This window comes from Pleurodeles waltl, chromosome 2_1 (genome assembly GCF_031143425.1).
Source record: "Pleurodeles waltl isolate 20211129_DDA chromosome 2_1, aPleWal1.hap1.20221129, whole genome shotgun sequence".
Taxonomy (NCBI): Eukaryota; Metazoa; Chordata; class Amphibia; order Caudata; family Salamandridae; genus Pleurodeles; species Pleurodeles waltl.
This window is the reverse complement of record NC_090438.1, coordinates 289,103,160-289,123,144: the sequence shown is the minus strand read 5'-3', so window position 1 is coordinate 289,123,144 and position 19,985 is coordinate 289,103,160. Positions and strand designations below refer to the sequence as shown.

Here is a 19,985-nt window from a genome sequence, read left to right as displayed (position 1 = left end):
GTTTGTTGTTTCAATACATCAAACCTCTTAGCAAATGTTAGAATTCTGCCAGTTTCATAATCAATTTCATCCCTTCTAAACTCTCGCTGTTTACGTTCCTCTATTATGCTTTCATATTTCTCCAGATTATTTTCCATCATGATTCTCAATTTTTTACTTTCCTCTTCCTTATTCAACGCTATTATTTTTTCTTCTATTTCCTGTATACTTTTTACAATCTCCTCAGTGTCCTTCTTCGCATATTTAATAATAATATGCATCATATTCTTCTAACATTCCATGGTATTGGCACCCCATTCCTCCAGCATCTCTGATTTCGTATCTGGTTGGTTTGGCAGCGTGAAAATCCTCAGGCCCCTAGGCACTCTTCCCACCTCTATATACTTTTCCAATGTGAGACATTCCCAACTTTTGGAGATCTCTTTTTTCAATTATTGTTCTAATTTGATATATAGCCACTTCAGATTATCCTCCATATGTGTATTTCCCATTGGGTTTTCAGTAGTTGCACGGCAGGCTTTACCTTTACCAAATACGCATTCCGTTCTTAATGCCCTTTTGGCTGCTCTTGCTTCCATATTGTTGTGTAATAAAGTCAATTCCCAAACCAAGATTAGTGATTTGTGATGTGGTGGGTCTTGTCTAGACTACTCCAAGGTGAACAAATTGGCTACCATTACTTCCTAAAATGACTTGCTTCTTATTAATTTGAAAGATTTTCCTCCCAATCCATCAAAGGGGAAACAGCACTCCATATATATATATATATAGGATACCCCTTATTGGATCACACCGACACATACAGTGTGTATTTTTTGTGTATTTTTATACAGGCACACAATAGACACTCCGGTTGTATTCCTATTATAAATTGCCTATCTTTGCTCCAGAACGAATCCACTGTGCCAGGAATATTCAACAATTATGTTAATTTCAAACATTAATCCTCAATTTGTCTGTCCTAGTATATAATATTGACGTTGCTGTATGTGTCTAGAGACAAGGATGAGTCCATCTTAAAATTAGCCATGGAATGTTCTTACATTACTCAAAGCCACCTTTTAATTCACCCATATATCAAAAAATGAAACTCCACACTCTTGTGGTTTCCTTAAAATGGCCGGTCTTTTTTCAAGCTTGTATTTATGAAAAACAAATGTCCCCATGTTCTGCTGAGGTGCATATTAAAACAACACTTATAGATTTTATCTCCGGCTTCGAACTTTTGGAGTCACGGTTCATAATACAGCTCAAAACCAAAAGCCCGAGGGGTCTGAATGGGGATGAAGAATTGCATTATCATCTGTAGATTGAGGATATATAACGCTCTTGCTAATAGTTATTAGATAAGATTACCCGTGGATGTGTGGATAGAGGACATTTATAGATAAATATCAAGGAGAAAATTAGGTAAATTTAGGATGTGTATGAAAACAATAATAGATAAGTGCACCAATCTATTATCAGGTGTATATATAGCAATCACAGAGGTAATTGCATTAAGTAAGGTTAATAGTACCAACAGAATAGAAATGGACATAATGATTGTTGTGAATAGTGATATTCTTTGCACATTTTAATTTAGACAATTTGTGTAGCGTTGGGCACGTTCTGTGGTGGTGGGGAGCTTGGTTTTTAATGCATAACATTTAATTTATTTTTAATAGACTACATGTCCCACAATGCACGAATAGGGGTTATAGGAGAGACACTATATTTAGGGGACATGGAGATAGGACTAAGTTACTGTGATCAAGACCAGTAGGTCGAAACGCGTCGGTGGTGAAGGATGGTGATTTAATCCTGACTGCAATAAAAAGAAATAACTTCCTCCTGGAGTGCGGTGGTGAAGTTGCTTGCAACTGTTTGTTTTTGGATTTATGAGAGGAAATGGTCCATTCCTCACACCTGCACCAACATGAAAGAGCGCGCCAGAAGCAGGACCAGTTTGTTTTCTCATATATATATATATATATATATATATATATATATATATATATATATATATATATATATATATATATACAAACTGGTCCTGCTTCTGGTGCGCTCTTTCATGTTGGTGCAGGTGTGTATATATGAGAAGACAAACTGGTCCTGCTTCTGGCGCGCTCTTTCATGTTGGTGCAGGTGTGTATATATGAGAGAACAACTGCTCCTTCTTTTTATTGCAGTCAGGATTAAATCACCATCCTTCACCACAGATGCGTTTCGACCTACTGGTCTTGATCACAGTAACTTAGTCCTATCTCCATGTTACAGTGCTCAACTCACTTGATGCCTGGTCACACTATGGAAAGCCATGTAAGATGGTTTTCAGGATACACGGCAATAGACAGTATATTTGTACATGCAAATTTTACTGTACACAACCTTATTTTAACATTTTTCTTTTTGTTTAGCATAGGATTGATCAGAATTGTGGCTGAACACAAATTTCAACACAAACTCCTGAGTAACGTTGCTAACACCTATGTTAAAGCTGTTACTTTACTCATAAATATGGTTTTGTGCATTGTTTCTGTATGCAATAAGAGCTGTTCACACTTCTAACTGTAGAAAATTGGTGCTCTGCACACTTGAATTAACTGTGCAAATGTTCTTGTGCACAGACATACAGAAATCTGTTGCATACATTTGCATTGTGGTACAAAGTTGTTATTGCATACTTTTGTGTTTCAAACTTGCACAGGTTAAAAATCATGCTTTATTGAACACATTTTTGCCAAGATATCAATTTTATATACTCGGTTATTGTAGATGCTTGTTCATTCGCTTCCCAATAATTGTACATCTGCAGGAGTGTGGAGTGAAATTTTGGAAAATATCTACTTGACAAAATGGTTCAGAAATCTACTTTTCCAGTTATAGAAAAAAAGCTGGTGAAAAGTCACTTGTCCCATTTAGTGCCATGCATTGTGGTGCTAAATTACGGCAGTGTTCTTAATATGTCAGAGATCTGATAGTAGTTTCTCTGATTATGCTGGCACTCCTATGATGTCAGGGTTTGTATTAACTTACTGAATTCTTTTACTCTACACATTAAGCATAGACGAAGAGCACATGTTTTGGGTGCATTAGAGGAAACCTTTGTTTCCTGATCTTTTTCTTTTTAGCTTGTCATGTATTCCAGTTTGGTGAGTTAATGATTCCTTTTCTTGATCGACCATCTGAGAAAGAAATTCCCAGTTGGTAGGCCAATGCATTGGCTGTATTGCTTTGGAGGTGATTCAGCCAAAGAAGGAATATGTGGCGAGAAGTGATAAAAATCTTTGTCTTTTAAATCGACGTGCAGTATTTAGGACATCTTACATTTGAGTCACTATGGCTTCCGACATGCTAGCAAGCGGAATATGCCTCCTCCCAGCTCAGAGAGAACCAGGGCTTCGACTGTGGGTCTGTAATCTGATTATGGGAGTTAGGGCTTTATTCTGTGTGGGAAGTGAGAGCAGGTACCACCAGAAGGTCTGTATTTGTGATGTGACTTTTGAATGAATAATCGATGAATGGTTTTCTTTGTAATCAGGGTAGTGATTTTTTAAAAGTTTTTGGGTTCATTTGTTTGATCCAGGTGTTAGTGGATTAATATGTCGGAATAAGAGAACAAATCTTTCTGTGATATACTTATTCAAGCTTTTGTTGATGGTGTTCGCAGTGTGATGCTATGGAATGTGCAGTGATTAACATTGGGTATTTGAACTGTTGTTTTAGGGGTTTGTAAGCGGGTCTTACTTGGCTATGCAGAAGGCTGTTGAGACATGTATTTAGTGATAGAAGGGTAATTTTGTATGTGTAAGATTCTGGGTATTGTGAGGAAGAATCCTGGAACTGGAAACAAGATGATGTACAACTGAGTGAAAAAGGCAGGTATTCTGACCCTTTCCTGGCTCAAGAAATATTAACCTTTGTCGATGACACTCTGTAGAACAGTGTTATCCAAACATTTTAGAACCATGACCCAATTCTTAGTGACAAAGTCTCAAGATCCACCTAGCTTTAAAGGACACATGGCAGGCTATTTTTATTAATATTTTCATTATTATTGTTTTTTTGTAAAAATGAAACCTCGTGGTAGCTCATTGTCTTTTACAGACTGCACATTTTCCATTGAAATGCTTACTGAACTTTCGCACATACAGTTTTAATGCTAAAATTATATTATACACAAATGATGGTGTGTGGTAAGCTGGTTTCAGTGAATATTTAATATTTGTGCATCACCAAGTAAAGTGTCATGATTTGTTATGATCCTATTAAAGTCTCTAGTGCCATCACGCTTCTGAATTACAAAAAAATGCTTCATTTTTGCCTTCCTAACTGATTAATGTTTACAGCTATATTACAGATATTTACAATTTTTTGTGGATTGCGAAAAAGTTGACATCCTACAGCCTTTCCTTTCACAGTTGTGTATCCCCAGCAAGATTGTCTCATAGTTGACTTGACTTTTCTTTCTCTGACCGCAAAGTTAAATGAATTTGTAAATACCAGTCCCCATGTTAAAAAATTATAAGCAGCAGTTTGTCAGACCATATAGCCTGACGTTTGACCTCTGTCTTTGAGATAAATGCAGAATTAAAGGCATCTTTATTTATTTATTGCTTTGACTTTAGCAACACGCCATAAATCTCTAGCTGTATATTGTGCATAAGCAGTTCTTTGTTTAACCTAATTTGTACTGCCATTTGTTCATGATTGTGTGTGTGTGTGTATATATATACACTCACTCTCTCTCTGTCTCGCTCTCTTACTTACTTATAGTTAGGACCATGTTTCCGTAGATTTTTTTTTTTTTTTACTTGCCTAGATCTTTGGCACATTTGACGAATCTGCACGAAATTTTCCAAAAAAAGTGAACCGTGATTCTTGTTGTTCATGGGAAGTTCTGAGGTGATCCGTCAAGTGATGGCTGAGAAAAAGTGTTTGTGTGTGGGGTGTTAAAAAAAACATACATTTTCCATGTTAATTCCCATAGGAGTTCTTAAAATGACTATAGCCTGAACCGCTGGGCGGAATTACACCAAATTTGGAAGAAAGTTAGGTTTCGGTATGTAGATTATGCTATTGGATATTTGGATGAAATCTGTTCAATAGTTTTTGAGAGATTAAAGGGGAAATACATTTGTATGTCTGTGGCTGCGGATCAGTTGCAACGTTTTTGCGATTGTCGCAGTGAATGCACATACCAGCAGGAAAGCTGTAATTGGCTGGCCGCAACCTGACCAGGAAGTTGCGGCCGCCATTTAATGTCTGGGGACATGGACCGAGGGGCTGAAAAAATGAAAAGTGGAATAAGGTGTCATGGTGGAGTTACCTTGGCCCCAGGGCTTTGATATACGGGCTTTCGAGGGTCAAATTATGACCATAAAAGTATTATTTTAATGGCGTGCCAATGCATTGTGACACTCAGCATAGCCCCCTGTGTAAACGTTGCAACAAAATTGCGAATGTCAGCGAAAAAATAGTTTTCAAATTAATTCAGACAGTAAATCATTCACTCAAGGAAGCACTCAGATACTCATGCACCCACTCAGTCATACATCCACTTTCAGATCCACTCACACTTTGGCATCCACTCTGAGACCCACTCAGACCCTCACGCACCATTCACAGACTAACTCACACTTGCGCACCCACTCAGACCCTGATGCATCCACTTACAGACCCACTCAGACACTGACTGACTGACAGACTGACACATATCCACTCACAGACCCTCATGCACCCATTCACAGACCCACTTAGACACTCCCTTTCCCGCTCACAGACCCACTCAGAGACTTATTCACTCACTCACATTCACAGGCCCAATAAGACCCACACAGACACTCCCACACCCACTCACAGACACTCTCACATCCACTCCTACACCCAGACACCCTCTCACACCTACTCTCACACACAGGCATTCCCACACCCAGAAACACCCTCTAACACCTATTCTCAGAACCTGAGATATAGGCCCTGTGGCCCACACCTACTGAAGACCATGTGCGGGGTTGGGTGCTTCTAGTGGTTGGCTGCTGCCAGGCCCTGCAGCCAACCCCTGCGGGCAACCCCCACTGCGCACAAGGTGGTTGGTTTAAGATATAGTAGTTAAAAGCTACTTTAAGTTTAACAAAAAAAATAGAAATTCACTGAAAAAACAAAGGTTATAGGATGTAGGAAAGTACACTCTTTCTGGCATGGTTACCCCCACCATTTGCCTGGTGTCCGTATGTTTTGACTGTGTTCAGTAGGATCCTGCTAACCAGGACCCTGGTGAGTGTGCTCTCTCCATTTAAACTTGGTTGCTTGGACCACAAGCACTCCACATTTGGCATACTGGTGCCCCCTTGTAAGTCCTTAGTATATGGTGTCCAGGGATTTGGGGCACCAGGGGTCCCCATGGGCTGCAGCATGCATCATGCCACCCATGGGGAGCCCACGCAAAGTGTATCTGCAGGCCTTCCATTGCAGCCAGCGTGAAAGGGTGCATGCACCCTTTTCAGCTCCAGGTCACTGTAAGTCACCCCTATGGTAGGCCCTCCTAGCCTAGAGGGCAGGGTGCAGGTACTTGTGTGTGAGGGCACCTCTGCTTGAGTAGAGGTGCCCCCACGAACTCCAGTTCCATTTTCCTGGACTTCGTGAGTGCGGGGACGAGTCTATTGAACATAGGTCACTACCTAGGTCCAGCTACATAATGGTAACTCCAAACCTGGGCATGTTTGGTATCAAACATGTCGGAATCATACCCCAATACTGTTGCCAGTATTGGTCGCATGATTCCATGCACTCTGGGGTGGCTCCTTAGAGGACTCCCAGCATTTCTCCTACCAGCTTTCTGGGGTTTTCCAGGCAGCCCCCGCTTCTGCCACGCCCTCCTTCTGCTTGACCAGCTCAAGCCCAGGAAGGCAGAAAAAAAGGATTTCCTTTGCAAAAGGGGGGTAACACCCCCCTCCCTTTGGAAATAGGTGTTAATGGGCTTGGGAGGTGTAGCCTGCCAATGGTATGCTTTTAAGGGCACATTTGGTACCCCCCTTGCATAAATCAGTCTGCACTGGTTCAGGGACCTCTAGTTCCTGCTCTGGCACGAAACTGGACAATTGAAAGGGGAGTGACCACTCCCCTGTCCATCACCGACCCAGGGGTGGTGCCCAAAGCTCCTACAGATGGCCTCTTGATTCTGCCATCTTGAATCCCCCCCACCCCCCCCCCCGGGCTTTTTAGGGTCTCCCTCTTGGGTGGGTCCTCAGATGCGACATGCAAGACTCCAGTAAGAATCATCTGCAATGTTTACTTTGACTTCTGGCCACTGGAACTGCAACTGAACTTCACAGGAGCCTACAATCTACAGCAACAACTTCTGTTTTGCAACATTGTTTCTCCAGCTCCTTCCAACTGCAACATCTCCCCCGTTGTGCATCCTCTGACGGCAGCAAGTCTTCAGGCTGCACAAGAAGGAATCTCCCTTGGAGTGGAGTCACTTCCCTGCATCCGCAGGCACCATCTCCAACCACGACTGTCTGCATAGATCGCCTCTCATCCTGAGCTGCGTGGATCCTGCATCATGGGGGCCTGGAGTGATCCCCTTGGTCCTCTCTGCCAGCTGTCCAACTTTGGTGAAGGCAAACCCTTGCCTTCCCAAGCAGGACCATACCCTCGTGCAGCACGTCTCTTGCAGCTACCAAAGCTTTTTAGCATCTCCTCCAAGCGATCTTCAGGCTCTGTGTAGCCCCAGCCCCCAGCACTCTTCCCTGCGACCTCTCCTCAGGTGTGCTGCGTAAGTCTCTCTGCGACTCCTGGGCTCCTTGCCTGTGGGTCTTCTCTGGGTGCTGCCTCTTCTTTGGACTCTCTGCATTGCTGAGGGTCGCCTGGGACTCCCCCGTGGGTTGAATCCTCCTTGGACCTTGCTGGTCCTCGGCTGCTCCACTTTTCCTCCAACCGCTACATTTTCCTTTGTCAAGGCTTGTCAGTGTTTTATTTTCCATACCACAGACTGACTGCAATCCTTCATCTGGCATGGGACGTCAACTGCATCATCCAGGAAGTCTTCACATGCTCCAGTGCTGCATTGCTGACCGTCTTCGTCTCCCCGTCGACCAACTCCTGCATCCACAGAAGGGTGACTAGTTGCTCCTGCCACCACCAGACACTCCAACTGAACTTGGTCACTTCTTTTCCAGGTCTTTCACTTCCAGGATTCACCTTTTTGGTTTCTTGTCTGGGTCTTGCAATATCCTTCTCTGAAGTCCTGTGGGTTGGTTTGGGTAGAACCAGTAACTTGCCTCTCTCCTTCTGGTCGCTGCGGGGCACTCTAGTACTTCCCTTTGGGGTTTCCTTGTACCTACAGCTCCCCTCTACCGATTCCACTTCCTTGGGTGGGGGCCTGACCTTCGCATTCCACTTTCTTAGTATATGGTTTGGTCTCCCCCTAGGCCTTCAGTATTGCCTATAGCTTTGAACTGTTTTCTATTTTTATGCCTATTTCTGATTGTTACTGTATATATCTCGTGTGTTTACCTAACTCCTATTGGAGTATTGCGTAACTAGTGTTTTAGTACTTGTTACTGTAATAAAGAGCCTTTATTTTTGTACAACTGAGTGTTTTCTTTCATGTGTGTAAGTGCTTTGTGACTACAGTGGTATTGCATAAGCTTTGCATGTCTCCTAGAAAGGTCTTGGCTCCTCATCCACAGCTACCTATAGAGAGCCTGACTTCTAGACACTGCCTACATTTCACTAATAAGGGTTACCTGGATGTGGTATAAGGTGATAATACTATAGATATTCACCATGCACCAGGCCAGCTTCCTACAATGGAAAATTATAGTTAGGAAATAGAATTAAAAAAAAAACATAGACATTCACTGAAAAAACAAAGGTTACAGGGACGTTATAGTTAGGTTCTGAATTTACTGGTACAAAACCATAGTAATTCAAAAGTTAGTTTTTTCAAGTAACTCTAACTCGCGCCTTAAGGTAATTTTAACTTGTGCCCTCGCCATGCACTGCTTATTACTGCAGATATTACAGCACTCATGATCACTTCTATAAAATGATTTAAAATAGAAATGAAGCATTAGCAGTCAAATTAATGAAGAAAAAAAAACTGCTTGGTGGGGGCACGAGTTATAGTTACTTAAGAGAACTCTAACTGTAACTACTGAATTTCTGTGATTTTGTACGAGTAAATTCAGAATTTAACTATAATGTCCTTGTAACTTTCTTTTTTTTCCCCAGTGAATTTATATATATATATATATAAATAATCAATTGCAATTTCCTGCAATAAACATACAGCAATATGGCTCATCCAGTATTGATAACAGCGGTGAATCATTCCTCACTGGATCCACAGCTACCAGACTTTCCAGCAATTGTTGTTCCTCGTCCACCTCCCAATCATTTGTGTATTTACTATTTATGCATCTTGGGCGACCTGGGTTGTTCCCTGTGTATGGCCAATCGCCTCTTAGCCAGTATTAATCCTAAAAGGGGGAATCTGTTTCATTTTAGCCCCTCTTTTTGAGGTTGGAAGCACACTGCACAGGCAATGCTTGACCGAGAAGTCTTACTGTATGTATGCAGCATGAACTCCCCACAGTGCCCTCTGCAGCCCACTGCACTCCCACGTGATATGTAGGAACATCACTGGAGCCACCCCCCATCTGGGACACACATTCAACCATGCAGCTCTGTTTCTGTGTAGCCGTTGCGGGGTTAGGTAGGCAATATGTAGATAATAAAACTAAACTTGAACCACGTGTTACTGCCCTCTTCCCTGAGCTGAGGCCAGTGTCCATTTGCCCTCTCTAAACAACTTAGGTAAGCCACCCGTCCACCTGTCCCGGACTCTCGCCATTTCTGTATTTCACTCCCCCTTTAGAGCCTTATCGATACAGGAATCTGTTCAGTCCTCCTGAGCCATGCAGGATAGCTTAGCATACTGTAACAAGCATTTGCAATGCAATGGGTCTCGCGTTTGCCCTAGTTAAGGCTATTAACGTTGTAAACTCCTAACCAGACTTTTCTTGCCACATAAATTGAAAAGTAAAACAGTTTCACATAAGTGAGACATTTCAAAGTGCCACGGCATGTGTGTGAAGAAGACGCACAAAAGGAAAAAGAAGTTCGCTTGCAGTCAAATATATGGGCTAAAGTGCAATTAGCCGTGAAACAGGGTCAATGGCCATGGCAGTAACAAAACCAGCCCATGAAGGGGCAATCGTTAAGCATTTACCAATGATAACAAAAGATTTTTTAAGGGCAAGCCCATGAACGAGTGATAGTGTTGGGCGTGAGGTGGGTGTGGCTAAAAGCCCGAATAGATAACAGGTCTGAAAAGCATTGCGTTGTGCGCTGTTATGCTCAACCTAAAAACTGGCCTGGATGTAGCCAAAAATTCCTGAGCCCATCACATCAGATCATTTGTCATTTGTGCATGTCAGAATGGCTGTAGCCACTGCAGGGGAGCAACTTGACAGCAGGTGCCCTGTGTATTAGCCGGATGACCACCAGTTTCTATGCCTTCCCCACCTTCCAGACAATAAACAGGCAGCCCCTCGGAAGTTCTGCAGCCTGCATTAAGCATCTTGAGAGGTGTGCATTGTCCCACCACCCCGACAGAAACTTATTGTCACCACTCTGGCCATCTGTGCACCATTGCGCTGCATATTGCAGCATTCCAGCTAAATGATATATTTCAGTGTCCAACTTCGGTATCTCTAATTTCACTGTACTTCTCTTACCAGCCCACACTAGGGACACCAAGAGGCTACTCAGTTTGGCGAACGAAGACGTCAGGATGATACATAGGGTGTTCTGCAATGCAATAGAGATAAATCTAGGAAGCAACATCATTTAGCTTAATGCCAGCCTGCCCATCACGGACAGTGGCAATCGATTCCAGAATTGGATTGACGTCTGGAGCACTTTACCCATATTCAGATGATAGCGGGTGCCTGAAGAGTGTGCCAATTGCATCCCCAGATACTCGAAATCACCCGCTCCCAGTGGAGCTCTATTACAGGGAGATCAGCACTCTCTGCTCTCCAAACTAGCTAGCGGGAACAACACTGCTTTTTTGCTTATTGACTTGAAGTCCCAACGCTCCACCATAATAATGTTCGCATTGATCTCTCCAGGTGTGTGGCATAGACCGAGGTGCCATCTTCATATAATGAGACTACATGAGTGTTCACACCCACCTTGATACCCCACTTTGCCATATACCGCCGTAACTTAATTTCTAAGGCCTCCATTGCCAGAGCGAAAAGGAGTGGTGGTAGAGGGCACCCCTGTCTCATACCTCTCTATGGACATGCTATCTGAGATCACATTCCTGGATTGGACCCACGCAACAGGCTGGGTATGAAGCAGCTGCACCCAGGACAGGAATATCAGCCTCATTCCTATTCTCCTCAACACCTTCCAGAGATATTCCCAGTTGAGCATGTCAAATACTTTTTCAATAGCAAACACTAGCAATGCATCCAGTAGGTCTGGATCAGCAATGGTGTGTAGCACTTGGGATAGTGTCGTCAGGTTCATCTACGTCCCTCTCCTAGCCATGAATCCACACTGTTACTCGTGGATGAGGTGGGATACCACCTCACTCAATCTAGTCACAAGAGCCATCTGGGCCCAGCGCCCGGCAATGTGCCATATGTCAAACTGCCCCCTTCAGTTTATCTACCAGGAGCTCCTCCTCTAGTTTACTCCCCTGCACCGCTGTAAGGCGAAGAAGCTAGAGTTCATCCAGCATTCCCATGCCACCTCATTGTACACTGCTACCATATGTTCCCGCAACAGAGTTCATGCCTGTCTGTGGCCCAGCCATGGTTCCATCCCTGCTCTTCGGTGACAAATCAGCGGGGATGGACATGCTCTCTTAAGCAGCCACACAAGGAGTTGTCCAGATCTACCCCCCTCCATGTGCAACCGTTGATCTTACTCATGCCAAACAAGGTAATCCTGCCTGTCCCAGATCTCCCCCCGCCTTCTTCTGGGTTGTTAAAAATGCTACCTGCCCCTCTCCCACGAGATGTGCCTCCCACTGGAGATCAGTTATTGACTGCTTCTCCCCTGCCAACTCCACCTCGAAGCCCCGCCTCATACTACTGATCCCAGAATGCATTTCCTGCATGTCACCACTTTCAGGCCATCCTATTCCATCCCTCTTTGTGCTGTAATGTGGTCCAGTTAGCATCAGAGTACCCAGTTGTCACTTTTTGGAGCTCCTCGTGGAACTGGGTGTGTCCTAGCACCTCTGGGTGCAGCTGCCACAGGGGTACCCCCTGCCTGGTTCCACCTGCTTCCCACTACAAAAGCAGCTATGCGTGGTCAGAGAGGAATGTGCCCAAAATACGCTCGTCCAACACCCTGACAGCTAACTCCCCGGACACCAGAAATCTATCAAGACACATGTTGGGCTTTGGATGTGGCCTGGGGGATGTCTGTCCATCTAGAACACAATTAAAGTCTCCAGCGCAAATGAGTGCGATCTTGACCGAAGGTCACAATTTGTGTTCTGTCTTGAAGTAGAACCTCTCACGTCCTGCCCCCCAATCATTGGTGTTTGGTGCATACACATTCAGAAGCCATACTTCTGCATCATCCAGCAAACCATACAGTAAGAGGTACCTTCCTTCGGTGTCTGACTCAAAGCCATGGGGACCTGCGGGGCAACCCAGATCAGAACTCCCCGGGCATAGTTAGAGTACGTGGTTTAGTACAATTGCCTCTCCGTTTCTTTTGCACTTTCTTTATCTCACCCTTCATCAGATGAGTCTCTTGCAACATTGTGATATGTATGCTCTATCTTTGGAGGTATGTCTGTGTTCTGAATCTTTTGATGTATGAGTTAAGCTCACGGACATTCCACGTCTAGTACTTGGAGCCTTAACGTCTGTCAATCCGCAACCCACCACAAACCCCTAACTGCCCGACCACAATGCTGCTGCTGTACACCACCGGGTAAACACATAAATGAACAACGTGTGCCTCCCCAAACATCTCAACACGCTCTACCCCCGCCCCTTCAACAAAATCTCAGTTGTGCGTGCAGTAAGGTAAATCTGGTAGGCTCTATCCAATAATTGAACATCGGCAGCAGTGTGGGATTAAAAAAATATCTGCTTGACAAAATGCTTTGGAAATATAATGCTTGTCCAGTTTAAAGCCATTAGTCCCATTTATTGTCGTGCATTTATGGTGCTAAGTTAGGCCAGTTTTATTTTATATCAGAGGTCTAATAGTAGTTCCTCTGATTATGGCAGGACTCGTATTATGTCAGGGTTTGTATTATTCTAGTAAGGCTCTGATAAGGTCACTTTTATGATTATACAGGACGCTGAACATTCCTGGGCTCTAGTTGTGTCACCTCTTCGAATATTCACACTGTTTATGCACAAGCTCTGTTTATAGCAGCTTCTGGTGACAGTAAGGCTGTAGGTACAACTCTTTCTTTATGCCAGACTTGCAGTTCTATTAGCGTTCATTTTAGATCTCGTCTGAGACGGTGCAGGCGCTATCACTTGCACAACATTTTTTTACATGCCGGGGGCTTCGAGCCTGCTCATTAATTGCTTACTATTTTCTGACTTCATTCTCAGCCTTATTTGCTGGCTCCCGTTAGGTCAGCATATTCAGGCTTCACATTCTGTTTGTGTTCCCCCTTTCTCTCGAGCATGGGCCAAGTACTGTATATGTGTGTGTGTGTATGTATGTATGTATGTATGTATGTATATATATATATATATATATATATATATATATATATACATACACATACATACATATACATACAATTTTTAAGGATTTTTCTTCTACTTGCAGCACTTCATACTGTTTGTGTTTATCGGTTGTCTTGCTCCTCAATGTTGCTTTCACCGCTTGTTTCCTGTGTTCATTCCCTTGTGCTTTTGATCCTCTCCCCTTCCACTCTTTAGTGCAGCATAACAACAGGCCACGGGTTATTATCGTCACTTTATAAAATTATTTCAAAACACATCAATGGCTTTGCACAATCCTATTGAGTAATCACTTGTTTAGTTTGCAGCAATGCTTTTTTTGGTACGTTTCATGATTTATAGGATGTCTTGGGCATGATTAATATGATTTATGAAAAAAACAGGGTGTGTTTTAAATTGGTTTATATTTGCTGGAATATGGCTTGGCCAGAATATTCTAGTGGAAAAATAACATTGTATTGTAAAGTGCTTGTTTAGCCGTTCCTGTTGTGCTTCCTCTACAGCTTAAAGTGTACATTATAATAAATATCACTATACCATGCTATACAATGAAAGACTGTACCATGCTACATAACAGGACATATCATACCACAGTTTATAATAATGACCGGCTGTACCATACCATACTATATACAGTGACAGGTCATATCATACAATGACATGACCTACAGTGTCATGCCATACAATATAATGATGGGCCGTACAATACCCAAACCATAGCATGCTACGCAATGACTGACCATATCATACTATACAATGACAGGCCATACCGCACCACAGCAGTTCTTAACCTTTGGAATTCTGTGGACCCTCAATGAATCATTACTGGATTCCAGGCACCCCCAAATGAGTGATTACTCGAAGCTGGAGACCCAGGACTAATCAGTTTTGACAATTTGAAACTCTGAACCGTACAAATGCAAAAATGTGTATAGAACAAGCAAATACACAAATTATTACAGATTTAATTCACAAACAAACACAGAAACATCGAAATTTGGATGAGGAGGTTGGAGCTTTTCTACATTTGTTTTTTAATTCTGAAAGGTGAAGCATTTATACTAGACTCAGGCAAACCAATTTGCTTCTTTTGTTCTTAATGCATGCTCTTTGTCGACACTTCAATTGAGGCCACTTATTGTCCATGCTAAATTCTGTTTGCTGAACTTATGCTGCTCCCACGAAGCAAGCCAAGCATATCGGCATATTTTTTTCATTCAAATTTTAGTTAAAATTCCTTCACATTTCTGGGACTTTTTAAATTTTACATTTTGCTTACATAGCCCAAACTACTACTACTACTTCATTTTCTAAACAGTTGCAGACCCCGTGAGTAGGCGTTGTGATCCTCCAGGGTGTCGCAGGTTAAGAACGTCTGCCATGCCACACTTCAATGACGGGCCATATCATATACTACACTACGACAGGTCATAACGTACTATACAATGATGGTCATACTGTAATATACTATGCAATGACAGGCCATACAGTACCATAATGTGCTATACTATACAATAATAGACCAACCCATACACACCTGTACAGTGAGAGACCATACCATGCTGTGTAATGACATACCATATCATACTATGCTACACTACACCTTTACAGGCCATACCATACCATACCATACAATGACAGGTCATACCAAACCATGCAATGACAGGCCTCACTACACAATAACAAGCCATATTATACAATGAAAGACCGTACTATTCAATGACCTACCATACCATTACTATATAATGTCAGGCCATATAATACCATACCATGACAAGCCATTCCATATAAGAGGCCATACCAAACCATGCAATGTCATGCTATGCAAAATTTGTCATACAGAGTAAAATAAAAATATAATATAATTGTAATATATGTTATTTGATGGTATAGTATATTGTAATATAATACTCCTTTTGTACAAAGTTCGCTGTCTTCAGTTGGTTGAACTCTGGGTCAACCCGTTGCTGTGTGCAGCAAGGGATTGGCCAGCGGTAAAGGTTTGGATCGGAGGAGTGGATTAGCTTCCTGCAGCAGAGGTTGGCTGCCTGTGAGTTTAGGGGCTGGACCTGGCAGGAGACGAGCCCTGCGGCCCCCCCACTGCCCCCCCAGCTGTGCACAGCCAATGGCTGTATTGGGTGGTTGGACTCAGATAGGTGGGGGCTGGTTGTGCCCCAGGGTGGGCATATGCACAACTTAAAGAATATATAAAAAACACAGAAGTTCACTGAAACAAATCAAAGGTTAGTGATATTATAATAGGGTATGATAATAAGACCTTAACTTTGGCTTAAAATAATCTCCTGAAATTCACTGAAAAAAAACAAGCGTTAAATGGATGTTATAGTTAGGTGCAGAAATGAGTCCTACATTAAAAAAAATGAAAAATGCTGAAATACGCCAGTTCTAGTTTAGTGGGTTAAATGTAACGTGCATCACTATTGTGTCCTGATTATCACCTCACATCACACACTACATCACTCATCATGATACATGTTATAGTTTATGACATGGTCTGGAATGTTGCCTGAGCGATTACCAGTGGCTGTGATTTATTCAAGTATTCCATCCATCAGCTTGTTTTTGCAGACATCTCAAATAATATAATCAGTGACCTCATCCAGTCATTATGGAAGTGCCCTATAGGTTTCGTGGACTGGAGGTAGTTCAACAAGATATACCTGTAACCAGATTTCTTTCACTAGTGAAGTGTTTGTTAATGACATAACCTTTGGCAACCCGCCAGACACATAGCATATCTGTTGAGTGACCCACATTTGGTTTATGTTACTGTCTCTTACTGATATTCACCCACCTAACATATTTCAACACCTAACTGTAGCATCACTCTAACCTTTTATTTTTTTGTGAATATATAATATATACACACATACATAGATGGGATTCTGGTCAGCCCTCTTCATACACTGGTCTGTTTAAGTGGTATTATTACATTTTGATTCTGCCCACTGCAGCCTACACTACAGCACAAGGAAGTGTATCATCCCACTTCGGCCATTGGCTCTCTTTATTATGAGTGGAACATTTTGATTTTAAAAACGTGTTGATCTGCCTTTGAAGTAGTACACATTTGTGCAAGGGTTCGTAGGCCAATCTGTGCGTTCATTGTAGGCTTTTTGTTTTCGTTTTTTGCGACTGGTCATTTTTCACCTGCTTTTATTGCAAACGTCACTTTTTGACTCTTTTTATTAGGTGTGTATTACTTTTAATGTCTATTACATGTGTTTGCAAAACAAAATAAATCACGTTTGCTAAGGCCATACATATTGGCTTTGTTAGTGCTTGTTTTATGTTACAATTATATTTTGGGATTATTTTATTTTAAATGCAAACAATCGCCTTTATTGCAACCGTTCTTATGCATGCATGTCCATACTATCAAGCAGAATTCATGGATCATTATAAACTGCTGAAATAGCTGTATTGTGCAACACCTGTAAATGTTTTTACATTGTAATAATAACAGCAAAGCAAGGTGAGCTTACACTGCACAGTGTTTCCTAAGAGTACTGTCCTCACTCTAATATTAATGATTTTGCGCTAGTGACAAGTGCAAGAAGTTTTTGTTAAAAAAATCGATTCAGATACTTATCTTGCCTTAGCAACAGACTGTAAGTTGGAAGTCAAATGTCTTATGTTGCAGGGGGGGTGTACCTCTGTCCAGGGTACAAAACAAATATGAAGTCTTGTTGTCGTAATCTTCACGTCGCAAGACAGTTGTGTCTGAGGGAGTTTCTCATGACTGGACAGTCTAGTCATGAAGAAGAGCCACAATATGTCTTGTGAAGTGAAGATTAATTGAAAACAGGCAACAAAATCCCTTTTGTTGCCTGTTTGCAATAAATCTTCACTTCACAAGATGTATTATAGTGGCGGCTTCGCAACTGGACTGGAGATGAAGGTTGCAGCCGTGAGTGAATGACTCTGGTATCCATCACTGTTATTGCGGATTGATGAAGCTATATTGGAATTGAATACTGAAAAGCAAAAAAAAAAAAAAAACTTTAGTCGGCGATAGGTTTCTCACATACGACATGTAACAACTGGTAGAAATGAGGGAAAAAAACATAGAACCTAGAAAATTATTTAACAAAAAATGGTTTCCCCATGAGAAAAATGTCCCCCCCGATTATTCCTTCCCTCTATACCCATCTACTTTTATTGAAGTACCTCCCAATTCCCACCCAGAAAATGCATTTACTCTGGTTGGTGACAGAGTAATTTACAAGCAGTTTCTATTAAGAAACTACTTGCGAACAGTTGAACTCCCACAGACCTTCAACCTTCATATTTACTCACTGGACTCCCTTATGAATGCAATGAAAACACGTCTACTCTTGGTAGATTTGCTGACTTGGAAATTCCACCATATTGAAAGTATTTCCGTTCCAGCAAATCCCAGTAGTATTGGTAAAGTTCCTTTATTACGGATTCACTTTCTATAGAATAGGATTGTTTACCCCAAATGAAGGTTTTGGCATTAGTAGTATTAAAGTGTGTAAAAAATGTTTTGAGAGTCTGACATAGAAAATTCACAACAAACCAGCCAATTATTATGGTGCTCAATAAAACTAACAAAAACTTAGACTATGCGCTTCATCTAGACCTATTCAGACAGTTGCAGTGGCACCAACATCTGAGCAAGATCATGGATACTTTAACACCAGAGGGTATTGTATGTCTGACCAACAAGATTTGGGTGTGTACTGGGAGTTGTTCCAATACCAATGTGTGCTGTATATTTCATGTTCTGGTTAAGACCCAGTAAAATAAAAAAGCAGTGGTTTCACTGGTTGTTCTAAACGTCTTTAACACCAAACAACACAAATTCCTTCTCACTAGATAGGATGAATTTTAGACTTGAAATAATGGTTTCACTCAAATTACTATATAGTGAGCTTGTAGGACCAAGTTGTTGCAAACACACTTTATTGATTGGGGGTATATTGCAAGATTTCTACAACTGTTGTTTCCGCGTTTTTTGAGGTGATGCATTTGGTTGAGATGTGAGACTGTGTTTGCAGCATATGTTGCTTTTTAGATCTGTCAAAGTTCATGCACTAAGCATAAATGTAAAGTGTCTGGGTACTCGGCCTGATGGGTACTATGTTTGTCAAGGAAACCTTCAATCTTCTCTTACATTGCCTCAGGAAAAGTAATGGGTTGAACCCATTGAAAACCACCTCTAATTGCAATGCATTTAAATGCTTTTATGTAGATCTTACCCCTGTTGAGGTACCGACCCATGTTAGTGTACGGGTAGCGTGCTACTCTGTTGGATGCCATGGATGGAAGAATGTGCCTGCATATTGCCTTCATGGCTACTGTTGATTCTGTGTTCTTAATTTTATTTTTTTGTTGCTGCACTTGTTTCACAAACTCAGTGAAAAGCAGTGATGGATAGGATGCTTAGTCATAAGAGATGCTCCTCGGCGACACATTCATGAATGCTGCACAGTTCATATATGAAAACAGGAATACATTATTGGAACCGGATTCTCTCAGTTTGAGTCCTCTGATGAAAGGAATACAATCCCCAGGAGCATTGATGTCATTTAGATGGAAAATGGTGTGAAGGGAAACATTTGGGACTGATGAAAAATGAGGAGATGGGGATTGAGGTAGGAGTGTAGTTGAATGATTTAGACTAGGCCTATAGGTCCATCCAGGAATGTGGTGGTGCCGCTCACAGGCTATTCTCCTGTAAGGGCCCTCTGGTCTTTCAGTCACAACTTATTAAACATTCTTAACATTTTCAAAGCCGGATACGGAGGCAGGTCTTGTGCTTTTATGGCTCCCAGTTTCTGGAATATTCTCCCTCCCACCCATCAATCCATTTCTAGTGAAAGCCTGTTTAAGGCTGTTTGGTGAGCTGTAATTGTGATCCTACCTTACTTAAGCAAGCACCAGGACAGTTCTTTAGAAGCAGCAGTGTGCACTACAAATCTTTTCATTCATTCACTGCCACCCCTGCTCAACCCATCGCAACCAATCGTGCAGAATGGTTGTTAGTAATAGCACTCAAGTGTCATTGTGAGACCTTCCATCACACAAGAAAACACAAAGTGGTGTTATGTAGGCATCCATTTTAAGTTTAGCAGGCTCCATTGGTCATGAGTAAAGATATTCAAACTGGTGTAAAATTGCTGCAGTACAAAGTTGCTGTATGAATGCTTGTTATCTCATTTATAGCCTGCCTTTTTTCTAACACTTTATTGTAATTAGTTCTAA

General features: G+C 41.9%; 1 protein-coding gene across 4 annotated transcripts in view; it reads left to right on the top strand.

Moving 5' to 3' along the window:
• The window catches only part of PHF6 (PHD finger protein 6), a 335,169-nt gene that overhangs the window by 14,322 nt on the left and 300,862 nt on the right, over positions 1 to 19,985 (top strand). The gene's annotated exons all lie outside the window — the stretch shown is intronic.